The following is a 20,942-nucleotide window of genomic DNA, read 5'->3' on the forward strand; positions in this document are numbered from 1 at the left end:
GGCTCACTGAAAAACCTGGTTTTACCACTTAAAAGTCACACTTTAAGAGAAAGGAATACTACTAACACAACATTGTAAATCAACTATCCTTCAATAAAATATATTTTAAAAGAGAAAGAAAGGAATATTTAATGAGTACTTACTTAGCACCAGACATTGTTTTAGGTGCATTTTAAAAAATGTATTTAATAATTTAACCCTCAGAAGAACTGTAGGTGGTAGATATTTTTGTCCCTATTTTACAGATAAGGCAACTAAGACTTACCCAAGGTTGTATAGTTAGTTAAGTGATAGGAATGAGATTCAGAGTCCCTCTGAAGCTTTTAAATTACACTCTAATTCCTTCTGTGTTTCTACTACTGTACTGCACTCAGTAGAATGCCAGGCAGAGTGCAAAGACCAGAAACTTAGTGAAGTGACTTACGATCTCAGAGCTAATTAGAGAAGTGAAGATCAATATTGCTCACATTTTGCACTCCATTTTTAAGCCTGTGTAAGTGCTAACCATTAGTCATGAGAAATATCAGGATGTTGAACAAAATGAGTTGCATATGGAACCAATCTTAAACCATAAAATGAGCCTGAAATTTAGAATCTTTCTACTTTTTGTCTCTCAAAGAATGGAAGTAACAGTTGATAAGAAAGATGGATAGTAGTGACATATGATGTACTGACCTGTCTTCATCCTAGAAAACAGATTCTAAGGTACAAAGAAGATGAAGTTATGGCTAGATACCTTTTCTCACTTTCAAATGATGGTACTTTTTGGTATTTTATGATAACCACTGCCATATCTTCATGGGTACCTGTCACTCTGAAAACTCTTTGTCAAGTGTGAAGGTTGACTTTTCCCAAATTCCATTTTTGATTAGTAGAATGAGCTATATAGGTATTGATCTGAAAAGTTCACTTCTTTTTACTCTTTAATTGACTTTGGATTTGAATTCCCAACTCCACGACTTTTGAGCTGTATAATTAATCTTGGGCAAGATACTTAATACCTCTGAGCTCCCACCCCCAACCCATTGGGGGTAATAGAATCACATTCAAAGGGCCATTGTGAAGATTAAGAATGCTTGGGACTTCCCTGGGGGTCCAGTGGTTAAGAATCCGTCTTGCAATGCAGTGGACATCGGTTCGATCCCTGGTCAGGGAACTAAGATCCCACATGCCACCCGGCAACTAAGCCCACATGGCACAGCTAATAAGCCTGGGTGCCACAGCTAGAGAGAAGCCTGCGCACTGCAACGAAGAGCCCTCATGCCACAACGAAAGATCCTGCGTGTCACAACTAAGACCCGATGCAGCCAAAAAATAAATAAAAATTTTTAATAAAAGAATGCTTGTGAAACAATTACCACAAGGTGGGCATATATTATGGCCTCAGAAATGTTAGCTGATCTCATTGTGAACTATGGTATTGACCATGCCTCTGAAGATGGGAAAATAACATCAATTTTAGAGGGTTATAAAATGGTACTTTGTACCTTCTGAATATTTCTAAAACCTTGATTCAGGAGATGAACTTCCAGTACTTATTTATTTTGTCAGATACTCAGGATACCTAAATTAAAAACACTGTGGATAAATAAAATACAGTTGACTCTTGAACAAGTTGGGGTTAGGGCCGCTGATCCTCTATGCAGTGGAAAATCCCTGTATAACTTAGTAGTTAGTTAGCCTTCCATGTACGCAGTTCCTCTTTATCTGTGGTTCTGCATCCTCGGATTCAACTAATCTTGGATAGGGTAGTACTGTAGTATTTACTGCTGAAAAAATTCCACGTGTAAGTGGACCTGTGCAGTTCAAACTCATGTTGTTTAAGGGTTAACTGTAGTTCTTAATGGATATTGGGATAGATAGAACTAAAAATATGTTCCTAATGACAATATATATGATTTAAAAAATATTGATATAGGTGGTAGGACAGGAACATGGATAAAAAAAGCTACATACCTTAAGTTCCATGAGAAGACTGTGTCATAGTGAGTGAGTACTTACCTGTTAATAAAAGGAGACAAGTCAAAAGAAGTAAACAAGTATTAATAGATCTCTGTGCCTGAAATGACTGGTGAGGAATGAAAGCAGTTCATGTTGCCAGTTCTGAATTGAAGAAAAATGTTTTAATTATAGTAGTAGGATCTTTGTAATTAAATAATGCACATGTATCAGTTCTAAAATACTACTGAGCATCTCTATAGACAAGAACAGTGCTAGGTTACTGGGAATACAATTTAAAGTAAGATAGAGTTTCTACCCTCAAGCAGACACAGACAGTAATAGAAAAAGTCCCTAAGTATATTAGATTTTATTGCTGCAGTAAGAAATTACCGTAAACTTAGTGGCTTAAAAGAGCATAAGTTTATTAGCTTCAGTTCTGTAGGTCAGAAATCTTATGTGGATCTCACTGGGTTAAAATCAGGGTGTCAGCAGGGCTGTGTTCCTTTCTGGACACTTTACAGGAGAATTCATTTCCTTGCCTTTTCTAGTTTCTAGAAGCCACCCATGTTCTTTGGCTCATAATCCTTTCCTCCATCTTCAAAACCAGCAGCAATGGGGGTCCAGTTCTTTTCACACTGCCATCTCTTTGGGTCTCTGTAGCTGGGAATGGTGTTCTGATTATAAGGACTCATGTGATTAGATTGGGCCCACCTGGATAATCCTGGATGATTATTTATTTTTAACATCTTTATTGGAGTGTAATTGCTTTACAATGGTGTGTTAGTTTCTGCTTTATAACAAAGTGAATTAGCTATACATATCATATATCCCCATATCTCCTCCCTCTTGTGTCTCCCTCCCACCCTCCCTATCCCACCCCTCTAGGTGGTCACAAAGCACTGAGCTGATCTCCCTGTGCTAGGCAGCTGCTTCCCACTAGCTATCTATTTTACATTTGGTAGTCTATATATGTCAATGTTACTCTCTGACTTCATCCCAGCTTACCCTTCCCTGTCCATGTGTCCTCAAGTCCATTCTCTATGTCTGTGTCTTTATTCCTGTCCTGCCCCTAGGTTCATCGGAACCAATTTTTCAAATAGTTTAGCAAAAACCAGTAGATGTGAAAGTGTTACTCAAGAGATTGTTCCTTGTGGGGGGGGGGGAACTCTTCTAAAGCACCTGGCCTTGATTCTGTGGCTTCTGTTCCTTTTTAAATCAATTGTTTTGAGGTATAATTTACTATGCAATGAACTAAGCCTAAGTGTACAATTACTGAGTTTTGACAAGCATATAAATCTATGTAACCACCACCACAGTCACATAGAATATTTCCATTGCTCCAGAAGTTCCTTGTGCCTCTTTGCAGTTAATTTCTTTCTGCTTCTGGCCACAGAACGGCAGTTAACCTGCTTCTGACATTACAGATTAGTTATAGATTCTGTATTAAAAAGTATTATTTTTTTGAAATTCGGATTATTTTATGGTTTTTAAAACTATTTTAATGGATTACGTTGGTTTAGAACTTCAGGGGTTTCCAAATTAAAACAGTTTTCCTTCTGCTGTTTATGCTGGTCCTCTCAGCACTGAGGTTTCCTAGGAAAGATATTACCTGCAATTTACAGATAAGAAAACTGAGACACAGTTATAGAGACCCAGAGTTAGTATAGGACAGTGTGAATTCTTGCTTGTTGAAAAAGGAGCTCAGTTGGAAGTTTTATGAAGAGAATGAAAATATCTATTTTGATTTGACTGTGTCTGTGCATTTTTGTTTCAAATCAGTTCTTTTTACCTCTTTTGTCTCTAGCACATTAAGTTCTGATTTTTTTTGGTTAAGTTATTTTATTTATTTTTGGCTGCATTGGGTCTTCGTTGCTGCATGTGGGCTTTCTCTAGTTCAGGCAAGCGGGGGCTACTCTTTGTTGCGGTGCTCAGGCTTCTCATTTGTGGTGGCTTCTCGTTGCGGAGCACAGGCTCTAGGCGTGCGGGCTTCAGTAGTTGCAGCACGCAGGCTCAGTAGTTGTGGCTCGCAGGCTCTAGAGCGCAAGCTCAGTAGCTGTGGCACATGGGCTCAGTTGCTTGGCAGCATGTGGGATCTTCCCGGACCAGGGCTCAAACCTGTGTCCCCTGCATTGGCAGGTGGATTCTTAACCACTGCTCCTCCAGGAAAGTCCCAGTTCTGATAAATTTATAAAGAATGAAAATAAGGGTTTAGGATTTGTGCTGAGTCTCTCCCCCTCCCCCACTTTATAAGTGACTTTGATCAAATCACCAAGTTTCTGAAGTTTAGTTTTCTTATCTGCAAAATGAAAATTAAAATTCAGAGTTGTCATAGGAATTAAAACAAAGTGTATGAATGGACAGAAGTCTGTTTAATTTTGGGAGAGATTGTACTGGTTGTTTTGTCGTCTTCTTGTTAGGTTCTTTTAATTTAGGCACATGCTAGATGATCAGATCAACTTAAAAAAACAACCTCTAAGGGAACATAGAGAATGCTAAGACTCTTAAAATGACATGTACTATCTGTTGGAGTGAAAATTTTCTAAGAGGAAAGAAGAAGATTGGAAATAAAGAGTAGTCAATTTTTGATCCTGAGAAGAAAACAAGAAAAAAAATGACTTATAATTTTCTTTTTTAAAATTGCATTTATTTCTGCTCAAAATAAAATTACCATAGAATCTTTCATACATCCTATCTCTGGAATCCTAGAATCCTCTTAAATGAAACTACTTGACTCTGATGTCATTTTGGTATTATAAAAATTCACCCCTCTTGCCCAGGTTGCAAGATAGACATGTTCTCTTTAAAAATCTGCTTTATAGGGACTTCACCGGTGGTGCAGTGGTTAAGAATCTGCCAGCCAGTGCAGGGGACACGGGTTCCATCCCTGGTCTAGGAAGATCCCACATGCCGTGGAGCAACTAAGCCTATGCACCACAACTACTGAGCCTGCGCTTTAGAGCCACGAGCGGCAACTACTGAAGCCCGCACGCCTAGAGCCTGGGCTCTGCAACAAGAGAAGCCACCACAAAGAGCAGCCTGCGCACCACAATGAAGAGTAGCCCCCGCTTGCCACAACTAGAGAAAGCCCGTGCGCAGCAACAAAGACCCAACACAGCCAAAAATAAATAATTAATTAATTTTAAAAAACAAACAAAAAAATAGGTTTTAAAAAAAATCTGCTTTATAGTCAGTAATAATAGGTTCTGAAGAATTTCTCTACTCGGGATTCTGGTAATTCATTTCTTGATTTAAAAACCTTTCAATAGGACTTCCCTGGTGGCGCAGTGGTTGAGAGTCCGCCTGCTGATGCAGGGGACACGGGTTCGTGCCCCGTTCCGGGAAGATCCCACATGCAGCGGAGCGGCTGGGCCCGTGAGCCATGGCCGCTGAGCCTGCGCCATCCAGAGCCTGTGCTCCGCAAGGGGAGAGGACACAACAGTGAGAGGCCCGCGTACTGGAAAAAAAAAAAAAAAAAAAATATATATATATATATATATATACTCCAATTTAGCTCTATTTCCTCCTCCCCTTCTGTGCTATTGTTATTATATATATTATAGCTATGTATGTTAAAAACCTAATAGTGTAATAATAATTATATAATTTTATGCTTTTTAAAGAAGCAGAGAGAAGAATGGAAGCAAGTTTTTTTTATAGAGTTTCTTATACTAAATCTTATTATTTATCATTTGTTATCTTCCTTTCTGTGAATTCAAGTAACTTTTTGTTGTCATTTCCTTACTCCAATACAACTTTGCTTCTTCTTACTTATATTATGCTGTTATTATCAAATATATTACATTCCTAAATGTTGCAGGCTCAATAATACAACTATATACATATTGTTTTATATATTCAATAATTGCTTTTTAAATAGTTGAGAGGTGAAGAAATATTATATCTTTGATTTTTTAAAGTGGATTTGAATTACTTTGGGGGTCATATGCTTTCAACCTGAATAGTTTCCTTTACTATTTCTTGTAAGGCAGGTCTGCTAGCAATGAATTCTCAGCAATGAATTCTTTCAGTGTTTGTTTATCTGGGAATGTCTTTATCTGTCTTCATTTTGAAAGATGGTTTATGGTTTTACTGAATATAAGATTCTATTTTTTTGGGGGGGAGGCTGCAGCAAATGGTATGTTGGATATTAGTTCCCCAACCAGGGATTGAACCCATGCCCCCCGCAGTGGAAGCGCAGAGTCTCAACCACTGGACCACCAAGGAAGTCCCCTGAATATAAGATTCTTGGTTGACGTATTTTTTGGGTTTCAGCACTTTGAATATGTCATCACACTGCCTTTTAGCCTTCATTATTTTTGATGAAAAATCTGGTGTAATCTTTTTGGGATTTCCTTGTGAGTGAGAAGTTGTTCTCTTGCTGCTTTCAAGATATTTACTATGATATGTCTTATATATGTATGATGTCTCTTCGTGCTTTCCTACTTGGAATTTGTTGAGCTTCTTGGAAATGTAGATTGTTTTAATCAAATTTGGTAAGTTTTTAGCCATTATTTCTTTGAATATTTTTTCTCTTCCTTTCTCTACTTCTGTGAAAAAAGTTTTCTTCTCTCTGCTCACCATGTATATGTTACAGTGCTTTATGGTTTTCCACTTTTCTCTGAGACTGTTCATATGTGTTCTTTCTTTTTTTCTCTATGTTCTTCAGATTGTACAATGTCTATCCATCTATTTTCAAGTTTGCTGATTTTTCTGCTAATTGATATTTACCGTTCAGTCCCTGGAATGCATTTTTCTTCTTGGTTATTGTACTTTTCAACTCCTGAATTTCCATTATTTAAAATAATTTCTATATCTTAATGATATTGTCTATTTGACAAGAAATTATCAGGGCTTCCTTTACTTTTTTAAAGCATTTTTTCCTTTAATTCTTTAGACATATTTATAATAGTTGTTTTAAAGTCTTTGCCTGCTAAGTCCAACATCTGAACTCTTTCAAAGGCAATTTCTGTTGCTTGCTCTTTTTTCTTATGTAGGGACCATACTTTTCTGTTTCTTTGCATGTTTCATAACTTTTTACCAAAAACTGGACATTTTATTTTATTTTATTTTTTAAACTAATTTTTATTGGAGTATAGTTGATTTACAGTGTTGTGTTAGTTTCTGCTGAACAGCAAAATGAATCATTTATACATATTCATATATCCACTCTTTTTTAGATTCTTTTTCTGTATAGGTCATTACAGAGTATTGAGTAGAGTTCCCTGTGCTATATAGTAGGTCCTTATTAGTTATCTATTTTATATATAGTAAAAACTGGATATTTTAGATAACATATTGTAGCAACTGAGGATATGATTCCACCCCCAATTCCCACACATTCACCAAATTGGATGTTGTTGTTTACTTGTTAATTTGTTTAGTGGCTTGGCTGGACCATTTTAGTGAAGTCTATTTTCTCTATAGTGTGTAGCTACTGATCAGGAGTCACAGTCTTTGGCATGCACAGAATCATCCTAGGATGATGGTGGTTTTAGCAGGGCTGTCTTTGGTTGTCTCTTTCTCTGTTCTCTTTGTTTAGCTGTCTGTCTCTATAGGTATCACACCCATCTGTTAGCTTCCACTAATTGCTCATTATCATTATAATTAGCTCATTATCAGTACTGCCTGTAACATAAATTCTTCCACAGGCTGATGCAATTAATATTGGGCCTCATTGCAGGTGTAATTTTGCAGCCAGTCTTTGAGGTTTTTTTCTCAGGAGGACTCTTTTTAGCTGCTTCTTTCCCTGGTTCTCCCTAGTAAAATTCTAGCTGTTGTAGCTTGTTACTCTCAAAGATTTACCAGTCTCTTAATTGCTTACCACCAAAATCTCTATTATCTTCTGTAGTGCCCTCACTATTAACTTTCCCACACTGTGTTCCAAATAAAGTCATTTCCCTTGGGGAACACTTTGGAGCTTTCTCTCTTTTTCTGTCCTGCCTTTACCCCTGGGCTAAACCTCTGCCACTGCCTGGAGTAGGAAGTGAGCTAGTGGCCCCTTCTCTTGGAATGACACTGCTGCTTGGTCTTCTGGGTGTCTTCTGTTGCAGAAACTTTAACAGTATGAGCAAGCTGGGGCAAGGGCATTTGGGATCCCAGTGTTCCTGGCTTGCCTGCTGTGGTAGAACTTCTGTCCCACAAGTGGGGGCTGGCTGGAAGAAGTGAGGACCAGACCTCTAAGCTGCTCTTGTCTCTTACAGAGCTTCTGCAACAAAGAGGTGGAAGTAAGAGAAATGCAGGTGGACTGCCCCTCCTAGCAGATATCATAATCCTCAATTGGGATTTGGGTGTAGAGGAAGGCCTACATTCTTGGTTGCTCTCATTTGAAATAGCAGCTGTGGCTTGATAGTATCTAAATTTCCTTACAACTTATTTACAAATTTAGAAAACAGTATCTATTTGTAAGCTGCATAATATTGCTCTAATAATGTCTTTAACACTCATACAAAAGTGTAGTAATATCAGGATAGCTTAAAATAGCAGAAGTTGCAGTAATTTTTTTACATAGGGTTTTTATATGTTATATATGTTACAAGCTAGTGAAGAACATGCAGCACACACATGAGAGGATATATTATTTACTGTTTTCTATTATGCCTAAACAGTTGAAAATACTGAAAATGTATAACCATTTGTCCTTGGGCCTTATTGGATGTTGAATGCAGTGAAGTATTTTTTGGATCTAGGGTATCTGTGATTAGCTCATGACAGCATTAAGCAATGAGGTTGCCTTTTATTGCTGTTACTTGTTATCAAATAGAAAAATGCCTTTAGGCATTAGGTAGCAGAAGGTGAAATACTTAGTTTCATTAGTTCCAGAGACTTGATGCAATATAGTTACACACCTCACAGCTGAATGACAAATCTTTGCTACTCTTAAACTCTTTGGGAAGGTTATTTTGGGTCTGATATTTTGGGTCCGAAGGTTATAGATGGGTCTGATATAATCACAAGGGTCCTTATAATAGGGAAACAGGAGATGAAAGTTAGTGGTAGATGTGATGTGAGGAAGGAGTCATGAGCCACGGAATGGAGGAGGCCTCTAGAAGTGGAAAAGGGTAAGGAAACAGATTCTTGTCTCAGAGCCTCTAGAAGAAATTAGCCTTACTGAAACCTTGACTTTATTTAGCCCAGTGAGACTTATTTCGAATTTCTGACCTCCAGAACTGTAAGAGAATAAATGTGTTATTTTAAAACACTAATTTTGTGGTAATTTATTACAGAAAGAATAAGAAACGAATAAAACAAGGAAGACCTGACTTACCGTAACTGTGTGGTAAAGGTAGTCTAGTGCTAATAAAATATTTGTATTTTCTGAGTACTTTGATTTTTGTTTCAGGAAAAACTTGTCTGACTTTTAAAGTTTTAGGCATCTTCATAGTTTTATATCCTAGCAGTTAGACTGCACTAGGATTATCTGATGTCACCTTTCTTCTGTTTCTAAAAGTGAAATGAGAAGTAGATCAGAGCAGAAAGGTTTAATTAAATTCACACAAATAATCCCATAAGTTAGTATTATACATTACCAAATTAATGCTTTCCTTTTTGTTCTGTATTACTAATATGATTGCTTACATTGTTGCCTCAAAACCAAGACTTAAAATCAACTATTAAAGGCAAATAAGTTCTGTCATCACAGGCTTATCTGAGACTTCTGTTCTGAGCAAATACAGGCTTCTTTCAGAAGTAAATGGATTTTAAAAGCACAATGAAAGGAATGTTCCATTTAAATGGTTAGCTAATAAGTGTCACAAATACAGTATTTTTTTTGAAAACATTTAATGTTTTTTGATTAACATTTAATGCAGTTATAAAATTTACTGCATAATTCTCAAATTGTGTCATTGGGAAGCTGTATGAAAACTGCCATATATTAAGTAATTATCACATGAAAGATGTTCAACACTGAGAAGAAAATTTGTAAAATGACATGCTTTTTTTTTTTCCTTTTTTTCTTTTCTCTTCTTTTTTTTTGCTTATTTATAGGTAAATCCTCACTGAGACTACCTAGTATAAGAAACAGGGAAAGGATGATTTTTTATTTTTAAGCTGTTTGGAACCTAAGTCATAATTTGTAACTAGAGCATGGGGGTCTTTTTGCCAAGACTGCCCTGAATGACTAGGTTGCCCAGGCTAAGTCTGTTGGCTGGTTTGATTTTTATTATTTAAAACTCTGTTGTTGTTTAGCAAGTGATATTTATTCACTACAAATAAATTAGAACATGCAATTGTGTGAAAATAAGACCTAGTGATACATTCACTTTTAACAGTTTGGTATAGAACCTTCCTGACTTTTCCTGTATATGTTATTTCTAAGCTGTTTTTATCACATAGCATTACATTGAATATCTTTTCATGTGACACTGACATGAGAATTTTAATACGCGGCAGTTTTTCATAAAGCTTAAGTTCAGAATCTAGAATCAGACTTTGATTCTGGACTTTTCAACTTAACACATGAGTTGGAAAATAAACCTCATTTGTAAAATGGAGATAAATTATAGGATTGTTGTAAAGATTAAATGAGATCATATGAAGCATTTAACACAAAATCTGATATACAGTATCATTTAATAAATGGTCACTATCTTTATTCAGGTGTTCTGTTACATGAACATACTATTGGTAATGTAACAATTCCTTATTGTTAGAAAACTTTTTCTAATGTTTCACAGTTAAAAAAAAATGCAACATTTAAGCAACCTCTAAAATGCCAAGAAGCCTTACGAGGTGTGGGATTGGAGGATTGAATTTTGGGACGGCTCATGATCAAGAGTAACATCCATATACTCTTTTTTAGTCTTTAATAGAATGATAGCTCAGTCTTATTTTGTAGGCAAATACATGTAAAATAATGTACTGCTATAGTCTGTTTATACTGTATCTCTAATACTGAGTTATTTCACTGTTTATAAGTTCAATTTAGAATGTGGTAGGCGAAAAGAAAAAACTTCCAGTTATGTTTACTTAACTATGTTGTTTAAACAGGACACTGAGGTATACAATAACAATTGGTGCATGAGATGACCTATAGTTGTAATGCTCTCTTTGCCAGTGGTTAGGTGTGTGATTTTTGGACAAGTTACTAATACCACTGGACTATAGTTTCTTCTGAGTAAAATGAAGACAGTGGACTAGATCAGCAATTTTCAAATTTGAGTATTGTGCAGATCCTTTCAAAGGAATATTCAAATTCTTAAACTATATTGTTGTTTTTAATTAGGTACTCAGCTTTAGTGTAGACAAACATGAAGCTAAATAAGAAGTTCCCTCTGCTACATCCATGTAGAGCTACAAAACAAGTGTAGTACAAACAAACTACAAAACCAATGTATTAACATCAGCATGATGAATGATAATGGTTTGCTGAAACTAAAATGCTGCTGCTTCCCATGTGAATATGTTATTCCTTGCTACACTATAGGTTCTTTTGCATTGGGCTACCTAGACTACAGTGCATGAGATGCCAATTTAATTCTCCTGACATGTTGTTTTTATTAAAACTATTATAAATCTTTGGTTTAGTGTATCATGATATCATTTGGCCTTCACTGGCTCAACTGTATTACCTGCCTCTCTACTTTTCTCATTAGCCTAGGATAGTGAGGGAAATTGATGATTTCCTGTGTTGGTAAATACAAATATGGGCACAAATATCCTGGCAACACTTAATTATAAAGTATTCATTCAAATGACCCAAATTTTCAAAGATCATCCATGGTAAATGCAGAAAATTTTAAACGTTTTATAGAGAACTCCTAAATTCTTGAATATACAGCCACAGATTTGGGCTGTGGTCCATATTGAGAACATCAAACTAGATCATTAAGACACTTCTATGATTCTGCGACTAGGAAGCTGTTCCTGTAAGTAATGATGGCAACATATCCACACATTCCAGGGTGTCTTACTCTCTTAGATTAGGAAAATGTATTTATGAAGTAAGGGTATTTTTTTTTTAAAGATTTAATTTTATTTATTTTTGGCTGCATTGGGTCTTCCTTGCTGCGTGGGGCTTTCTCTAGTTGTGGCGAGCAGGGGCTACTCTTCATTGCTGTGCACGGACTTCTCCTTGCAATGGCTTCTCTTGTTGCGGAGCACAGGCTCTAGGCGCACGGGTTTCAGTAGTTGTGGTGCACGGGCATAGTTGCTCCATGGCATGTGAGATCTTCCCGGACCAGGAATCGAACCCGTGCCCCCTGCATTGGCCGGCGGATTCTTATCCACTGCACCACTGGGGAAGTCCCGGGTATTTTTTAAGTAAGCAAAAATTATATTGTCTAATTGCTGGAGGGTGGTGGTTCTCAAGAGGAGGTAATTTTGCCACCCCCCGCCCCTCCAGCCCGTAGATATTTGGAGACATTTTTGGTTGTCAAAAACTGATTGGGGGCAGCATTGATTCTGGCATCAGTGGCTAGAGGCCAAGGATGCTTCTAAACATATTACAATGCACAGGACAGCCCCCTACAACAAAGAATTATCCAGCCCAAAATGTCAGTAGTACTGAAGTTAAGAAACCCTGCTGTAGGCCAAGGGTCCCCAACCCCTGGGCCCCAGATTGGTACCGGTCCTGTTGGGAACCAGGCTGCACAGCAAGAGGTGAGTGGCGGGCGAGTGAGCGAAGCTTCATCTGCCGCTCCCTATTGCTCCCCATCGTTCACATTACCGCCTGAACCATGCTCCCTCCCCCACCCCCCACTGCTGCTGTAGGGCATTATAACCAAAACCAAGGATAGTTTTAGAGATAGAGAACAGCATGATCATATTCATAAAAACTTCATTATTGGAAGTAAAAAACGCCCTGTAGCTTATCCTATAATATCAACCAGGACTACTTAAAATCAAGTATTTGTGAAATAGATACTAACTTTAAGAAAAAAAATTTTTTTCTGTAATGGATCGAGGAACAAAAGAATGCAAGTATGGTGCCACTCGGGTTTTTTTTTTTTGCCCGTGTTGGGTCTTGCTGCACGCGGGCTTTCTCTAGTTGGGGTGAGTGGGGGCTCCTCTTCGTTGCGGTGCGCAGGCTTCTTATTGCGGTGGCTTCTCTTGTTGCAGAGCATGGGCTCTAGGCGCGCAGGCTTCAGTAGCTGTGGCACGCGGGTTCAATAGTTCTGGCTCGTGGGCTCTAGAGTGCAGGCTCAGTAGTTTTGACACACGGGCTTAGTTGCTCTGCGGCACGTGGGATCTTCCTGGACCAGGGCTCGAACCTGTGTCCCCTGCATTGACAGGCGGATTCCTAACCACTGCGCCACAGGGAAAGCCCACTACTCAGGCTTTCTTAAAGCAAATGTGGTTTCTATATGTTAGTTGCAGAAGCTGTTACCTAAGAAAATAAACTTTGATTTCTCATACATTTTCTCTTTAATTTTTGGTATAAGTCTTTATGTTACACAATTGAATTTGAAAGAATAACCTTTCTAATTGTGGTTCAAAATCATATCAAAGCGATGCCTGAAATATGAAAATCTACCTACCTATCCTGTATGAAACCTTGCTGAATGAAAAAAGCATTGTGTTTTAGCACTAGGGTTGCTTTTTCTTTTAATATTTTTTGGTTTAGTTTTACTTCTTATCATAGAAAAATTTCAAAATACACAAGGTGAAGAGAATAATATAATTAATCCATGAACCCCAACGTACCCATTATTCAGCTTCAGCATGTGAACATTTTGCTAATCTTGTTATATCTTTCCCCTCCCCCCACTAGCTCCCTTCCCAGAATTATTTTAAATCAAATTACAGACATCATATTATTCCATCCATAAATACTTTGTAACTAAAGTGAAGTCAGAGAAGGTGTTATCTTGTGGGTACGCTATGGGGGAAGTGGAATTGTGGCAAGTCTTTGGAATGGTGGCTTATTGCAAATAAGTGGATAACCCAAAGCCTTCCATGTAGTAGAAGCTCTATTAAATATTTATTGAATTGAAAAATCTAAGTTATTGTGTGAAGTAATATTACAATTTTAATGTGCCACAAAGGCAATTTACTCATTTTTAAAAATAGTTTTTATGCTGCCTTTAATTTTAGCATTGGCTTTAATCACAGCCTGGCCCCCACTGCTGCTTCTCTCTTTCCTCCTGGCATTTTACTAATCCATATCTTTTTTTTTTTTTTAAAGATTTCAGTTTTATTTATTTATTTATTTATTTAATTTTTTGCGGTACATGGGCCTCTCACTGTTGTGGCCTCTCCCGTTGCGGAGCACAGGCTCTGGACGCGCAGGCTCAACGGCCATGGCTCACGGGCCCAGCTGCTCCGCGGCATGCGGGATCCTCCCGGACCAGGGCACGAACCCACGTCCCCTGCATCGGCAGGCGGACTGTCAACCACTGCGCCACCAGGGAAGCCCTAATCCATATCTTTTCCTTTGGCCCTTTCCCAAGTATATACTCATGACAGTGAACTCTTGGAAATCTGTTACTGCTTTTGTTCTTCCCCTTAAATATTTGCACTTTTAAAAATTCTTAAAGCTAGTGAAATGGGTTTTAAGCAAGAGAGTGACATGAAAAGATTAACATTTTAGAAAGATAATTTTGGTTATGTTATGGAGGATAGATGGGAGGCAGGGACTTGGAGATATAGAAACAGATGGATTTAACAGCTATATAAAAGCTAGAACTCACAGTTTTTGGTGACTGAAGGAAGGAAGGTGGGAGGAAGGAGTTAAGAATGATAGCCAAGTTTATAATTTCAACAACTAAATGATAGTACCATTTTCTGAAAGGAGGAGTACAAGGGAGAGAGCAGATTTGTGGGGAAAATATTCTTCTATGTGATTTCCTAATTTGGTGAGTGCCGCGGGGGAAGAATCTTCTCTTGACTCTCAGTATGGTGTTCTAGTGAAACGAGAATTGTTTTACTTGAGCAGTACTGTGATTTCATTCATGATTTTAAACTAGTTTATGAGAAGAAAATCTGCTGGGCTGTTTGTATTCCCATTTCTTCATGGCATGCAAGTTTTGTGTAGTCATTATCTAGACCAACTCTTGTTACCTGACAGTCACATGCCAGAGGTGGTAGACAAGAGAAATAACAATCAAAGTTGGGTACATGTTATAAGGGAATCCTCCAATCCCCCATCCATTCTTTACTTAGTTGTCTTTTATAACCTAGAGACCACTAGATGTTTGATTTACACTGGTGATAGAAGCCCAAGTCCTGAGGGAAAGTGACCCCAGATTTTCCTTGTTCCATGTACCCCTAAGCTTACTTTCTTAGCATACTGTTCCATTGTAGAATTTTCTTTGCCTGGTGAAGGGTCAGTGTAATATATGTACTAAGAAACTTTCAAAAGTTTCATTTATTCATTAGTTAAGATAGATTTCTTCCTTCTTTCCTCCCTTCTTTCCTCCCTTCTTTCCTCCCTCCCTCCCTTCCTCTCTCCCTCCCTCCCTTTCCTTCCTTCCTTCCTTCCTTCTTTGGAGCAGTTTATTTTTTAACTTCTTTATAAATACTTAAATTCTCACAATTAACAACTCTTGTTTTTAGTAGACACATAAGAAATTTAGTATGTAAATCTTCACTAATTTCTGTATTATCTTCACAAAAGAACATTTTACTCCTCTTTCTTTTCTGCTTCAGGTTATATATATGATCTTTATCCAAAATAGTTGGTACTAAGTCATCAGTAGTTTCATCATTCTCATCATTTGAATCAGGTGTATACCAAGATAGGGCTAATACTAGTACATTAACTGAAGCTGAGTGCATTTGTTTCATGTGAGTTTCTGTGACCAAAGGACACTGAGAACGTCTCAGGGTAAAAGCTGGAGCCACTGTCATCTCGGGGGCTGGGTCTCCCTTGTGGATAATTACTGGCTATTCTAGGGTCCCAAAGCTCCAAGACTAGATGGTTCCACCAAATTGTAGATTTCTGTACCAACTGTAATAAAATACATGTAACTAATAATTCAGAAGTGACAGTTCTCCCAGGTAAGGTTCAGAGGTTTTGGAGGGTTTCATAGTGATCTCAACAGCTTTAAATTCTTGATATTTGTTTCACTGCTGATTGTGTCACTCTTTGGGGAATCAAAATTTTCCACCAAGTGAGTAGTTCATCAATGAAGTTCTGGAAGAAGATCAAGTCCAAAAGGATCTCCAAAAGTAGCTTTATTTGGTCTTCCCATTTTTAAACCTATCATCGGAGAGAAAATAAATAGAATAGAAAGTGACAAAATGATACAAGTCCTTTTTTGAAACTTCGATGATGGCATGCTTTAAACTCCAAAATAGTAAATGTTTAGCTGCTTATTTCTGGGAAGGACCAATTCATACAGTCCTTCAAACTCTGTACTGCATAACTCCAGGGAGTAAAATTCCTATATATGGAATGTAGCAGCCCAGGAATCTGGCTGTCAGCAGGGAGTCTGCCAGCAGAGCCAGTGAGGCTGGGAGTAAAGCAAAAGCCAGCAGCCTCAACACAGCAGAGACCCAACCAGCCCCGCCACCCAAAAGGAGCCTGAGGGGCGGGACAAAATAGATTTTCTTTATGAAACTTAAAGACAGTAAGGAAAATGGTACCCAGTGGAAAACATTTAGAAAAATAACTTTTGAAAAGAAGTGATTTGCTTCTCCTCAAGTCCATCCCTATGTCTCCCCACCTCCATTACTCTTTTTTTTTTTTTTGATAGGTAAGACGTGGATTTATTTAGAGAGATACACATTCCATAGACAGAATGCAGTCCATCTCAAAAGTCAAGAGCAGCCCCAAAATACGGGGTGGTTAGTTTTTATGGGCTGGGTAATTTCATAGACCAACAAGTGGGAGGATTATTCCAACTATTTTGGAGAAGGGGTGGGGATTTCCAGGATATGGGCCGCCGCCCACTTTTTGGCTTTTTATGGTTAGGCTTGGAACTGTTCCGGTGCCTGTGGGTGTGTCATTTAGCATATGCTAATGAATTTCAATGAGTGCCACCTCCATTACTCTTATCATTCTTTAAAACAATAACAAACATCACAAAACCTTGAAGTTAACCTTCCAGCTACCATTGGCCATCAACACCTAATGGTTATTAGAATATTATACTTTTTTCTTTCTCAGCTTTGTGGCAAATTTTAAAGGCTGGGGGAAAGTATAGTAGACAGTGTACTTTAACTTTACTGTTACTATTATCACCAAGATAGCTTTTTGGAATTTTGTGGCTTGATCTGTCCCTGGATTTTAGTATTGGATTTCAGATATGATCTAAATAAATGTGGGTGCTTCCAGTTAAAGATGGTAGATTTTTTTTCCAGCTTTATTGAGAAATAATTGACATACATCACTGTATAAATGTAAGGTGTAGAGCATGATGGTACAGTTTGATTTACATATATTGTGAAATGATTGTCACAGTAGGTTTGGTTAACATCCATCATTTCATATAGATACAGTAAAAAGAAAAGAAGAAAAAAATTCTTTTTGGTGAGAACTCTTAGGATGTATTCTGTTAACAACTTTCTTATAAGTATACCCTTATTCATGGTTTTGCCTTCTGCAGTTTCAGTTACCCATGGTCAATCACGGTCAGAAAATATCAAATGAAAAATTCAAGAAATAAACAATTCATAATTTTTAAATTGTGAGCTGTTCTGAGTAGTGTGCTTGCCATCCTGCTCTGTCCTGTCCAAGATGTGAATCATCCCTTTGTCCAGCATATCTCTCCCATTAGTCATTTAATAGCCATCTAGGTTATCAGATGGACTGTCTTGGTATCATAGTGCTTGTGTTCAAGTAACCCTTATTTTACTTAATAATGTCCCAAAGCACAAGAGTAGTGATGCTGGAAATTTGGATATTCTCTTACTGTGCCTAATTTATAAGTTAAACCTCATCATAGGTACGTATGTATGGGAAAGAGCATAGTATATCTAGGATTCGGTCCTATCCACAGTTTCAGGCATCCACTGGGGGTCTTGGAACATATACCCTGCAGATAAGGGGGGACTACTGTATATCGTTAACTATAGTCAGATGGTTCATTGAACACAGATTTACCTTCACTCTTTCTCAAAACTCCACTAAAATAACAAAGGTTTTTGGTTTTTTAGGCATAAATCCACAATGGGAACAAAAGACAAAGGAAAGGGGAGGGAAATGGAAGGGACTGGAAATTTTAGGTTTAGAAATCTGAAGAGAAGAAGAATGAGTACTTCTTTACTGAATCCTGAAATTAATAATGGTGTAAATTGAAAAGGAACCTGGCTTACCCTGAAACATCTTCCAATACCTTCGTGAAATGGGAATGAGACAACAGGAGAAATTAGTTGAAGGATTCATTGAGAATCTCTTTACATGGTAATTAGTCCCCCAGATTCTCTTCCCCCATCCTGGAAGAAAACTGAAAATTCAATCCCCCCCAAAAAATGAAACAGATTTTCTGGAATGAGGAACCCTGGACACCATGAGGGCAGGGGTAATGTACTGAAAGAGGAGGAATAAGTGGAAATTGACGTATTGAATATTGGTATTTCTAGCCTGCTTCCCTCATTTATCTGAGAACATTGGCAGACAAGCTTTTACCTTCAAAGTAAGAGATTGGTAAGTTTCTCTGGAGAACCTGACATAATCTGAAAGAAAAGACTTAAAGATACTAATCATTTGGGTATCCCCAGGGAAATAGCACAACCAGAGCACTTTTGCAGTGAAGACCACTATTTGCATAAAGTTTCCAATCAGCTTTTTAGCCATCACTCCCCACTCCTAAATATGAGGAATCAGTGAAAGATCACTAGATATTTGAAAAACAATTTTAATATGAGCAAAGCCAAAGCAAATAGGAAACAGCAAGTTAAAGGGAACAGAGCTCATGAAGGAGGAAGGAAAAAAAATTTTAATGTATCACTAATAATCCTCAGAAAAAAGTAATGCATCTAGTATAGGGTGCTCTAAAAAAGGAACTTTCAGAAAACCAAACAGATTTTAGAAATTAAAAACATAACAGAGTATTCCATAAAAGTTTTGAAGTGACCGAGAAACTAGAACTAAAAGAAAGAAATATAATTTAGGAGAGAAGAGTAAGAAAATTAGAGGACCCGTCCAAGAGATTCAGTAACCAAAAGAGGTTTAAGTAATAGGAGTTCCAGAAATAGAGAATAGTAGAAATGGAGGAGAAGAAATCATCAAAGAAGCCATTCCAAGAAACTTTCCATAACTGAAATACAAGTTTCTATATTGAAATAATCCAACAATTGCCAAGCATAGTGAGATCCACATCAAAGGACCTCTTAAATTTCATAGTCATGATTTTAAAAAAGAAAATCCTACAGAATCAAGAGAAAAACAAGTTTTACTGCAAAAGATCAGAAATCAAAGCTCAAGCTTCTCAACAGTGAAATCTACTAAATATTGGAGAAATAACCTCTAAATTTTGAAGGAAATTCGTTTTTTTTTTAAAAAAATAAATTTATTTATTTTTGGCTGCATTGGGTCTTCGTTGCTGCACACGGGCTTTCTCTAGTTGGCGGTGAGCAGGGGCCACTCTTCGTTGTGGTGCACGGGCTTCTCATTGTGGTGGCTTCTCTTTGTTGTGGAGCACGAGCTCTAGGCGCACAGGCTTCAGTAGTTGTGGCACGTGGGCTCAGTAGTTGTGGCTTATGAGCTGCAGAGTGCAGGCTCAGTAGTTCTGGTACATGGGCTTAGTTGCTCCGCGGCATGTGGGATCTTCCTGGGCCAGGGCTCGAACCCAGGCCCCCTGCATTGGCAGGCAGATTCTTTTTTTTTTGATGTTGGGGGTAGGAGTTTATTAAGTAATTTATTTATTTTTGCTGTGTTGGGTCTTCGTTTCTGTGCGAGGGCTTTCTCTAGTTGTGGCAAGCAGGGTCCACTCTTCATCGCGGTGCGCGGGCCTCTCACTATCGCGGCCTCTCTTGTTGCGGAGCACAGGCTCCAGACGCGCAGGCTTAGTAGTTGTGGCTCACAGGCCTAGTTGCTCTGCAGCATGTGGGATCCTCCCAGACCAGGGCTCGAACCCGTGTCCCCTGCATTAGCAGGCAGATTCTCAACCACTGCGCCACCAGGGAAGCCCCAGGCAGATTCTTAACCACTGTGCCTCCAGGGAAGTCCCCAGAATGTTTTTTTTAGTTTGGTGATATTGTGATGCCCATTTAATTGGTCTGACAGGCACTAGAGATAGTAATTCAATGAATAGTTTATTCATTTATTTCTGGATATTTTTGCCACCTTAATTTAATTTTAAGAATTGGAACACTGGAATGGGGTGAAGGGGGATGATACTATGGAGGGAATGTTAGATAGAGAGCTTTTTGCTGTAGAATTTGGGGTCTTGTTATTGGTAATCAGGAAAGATTTGATGGTTTGAATTTGTCAGGCAAGGAGTTTGGGGATAAGAAGTTGTTGAGGCTGAGGCTACTTGGAGCCAGTAGGGACCTCTTTGTTTAGATGTATAAACTGATCATATCCTCAGCCTGGGTTGCCAGCTTTTAAAATTTCTCCCCATGTGTTACTTTTTGCTGCTGACACTTTGCTTTTTGATACAGCCTTTTCAGTTTCTTAGATTTAATAATTTTAAATGAATTGTGGGGTTAAATTCATCTTAAGACCAGCCAGGTTTTAGGTTGTATTCTCAAAGGCAAAATATACACAAAGTATACTGTGTGTGAAACATCATCCATTCATTCCATTTTTTATTAAAACAAGGCTTTGGGAGTTGGGGTGTTTATGTCTGTTTTCAGAAACAGATGGTTGTGTGGTTGTACTAGAAGCAGATGTTTTGTTTTTCTGGGAATTGATTGAGACTTAAGTGTGAAAGCTTAACCTGAGCTAATTCTTAGGGAAGGATGAGAAAGACAAGTTGCTCAGTTCCCAAACATACTTTAGAAAAATAGCTATCTACTTTTCATGTCAGTTCCTTTTTTTTTTTTTTTTCTTCCTTCCTGTGGTTGCTCTGATATAGTTAAAGTCTTTGTGGCTTGGCCAAAGGGCCAGTGATCCTGGAACCCATTTTAGTGAGAGGATCTGTAGATGATCCAAATGGTCAGTTCTAATGAAATGA

General features: G+C 38.0%; 1 protein-coding gene and 1 pseudogene across 6 annotated transcripts in view; one reads left to right on the top strand and one right to left on the bottom strand.

Moving 5' to 3' along the window:
- MCU (mitochondrial calcium uniporter) overlaps nucleotides 1-20,942 on the top strand; it is a 217,373-nt gene that overhangs the window by 87,016 nt on the left and 109,415 nt on the right. The gene's annotated exons all lie outside the window — the stretch shown is intronic.
- Nucleotides 15,240-16,688, bottom strand: LOC125961107 (glycoprotein endo-alpha-1,2-mannosidase-like; annotated as a pseudogene).

This window comes from Orcinus orca, chromosome 14 (assembly GCF_937001465.1).
Source record: "Orcinus orca chromosome 14, mOrcOrc1.1, whole genome shotgun sequence".
In the NCBI taxonomy this organism is placed as follows: Eukaryota; Metazoa; Chordata; class Mammalia; order Artiodactyla; family Delphinidae; genus Orcinus; species Orcinus orca.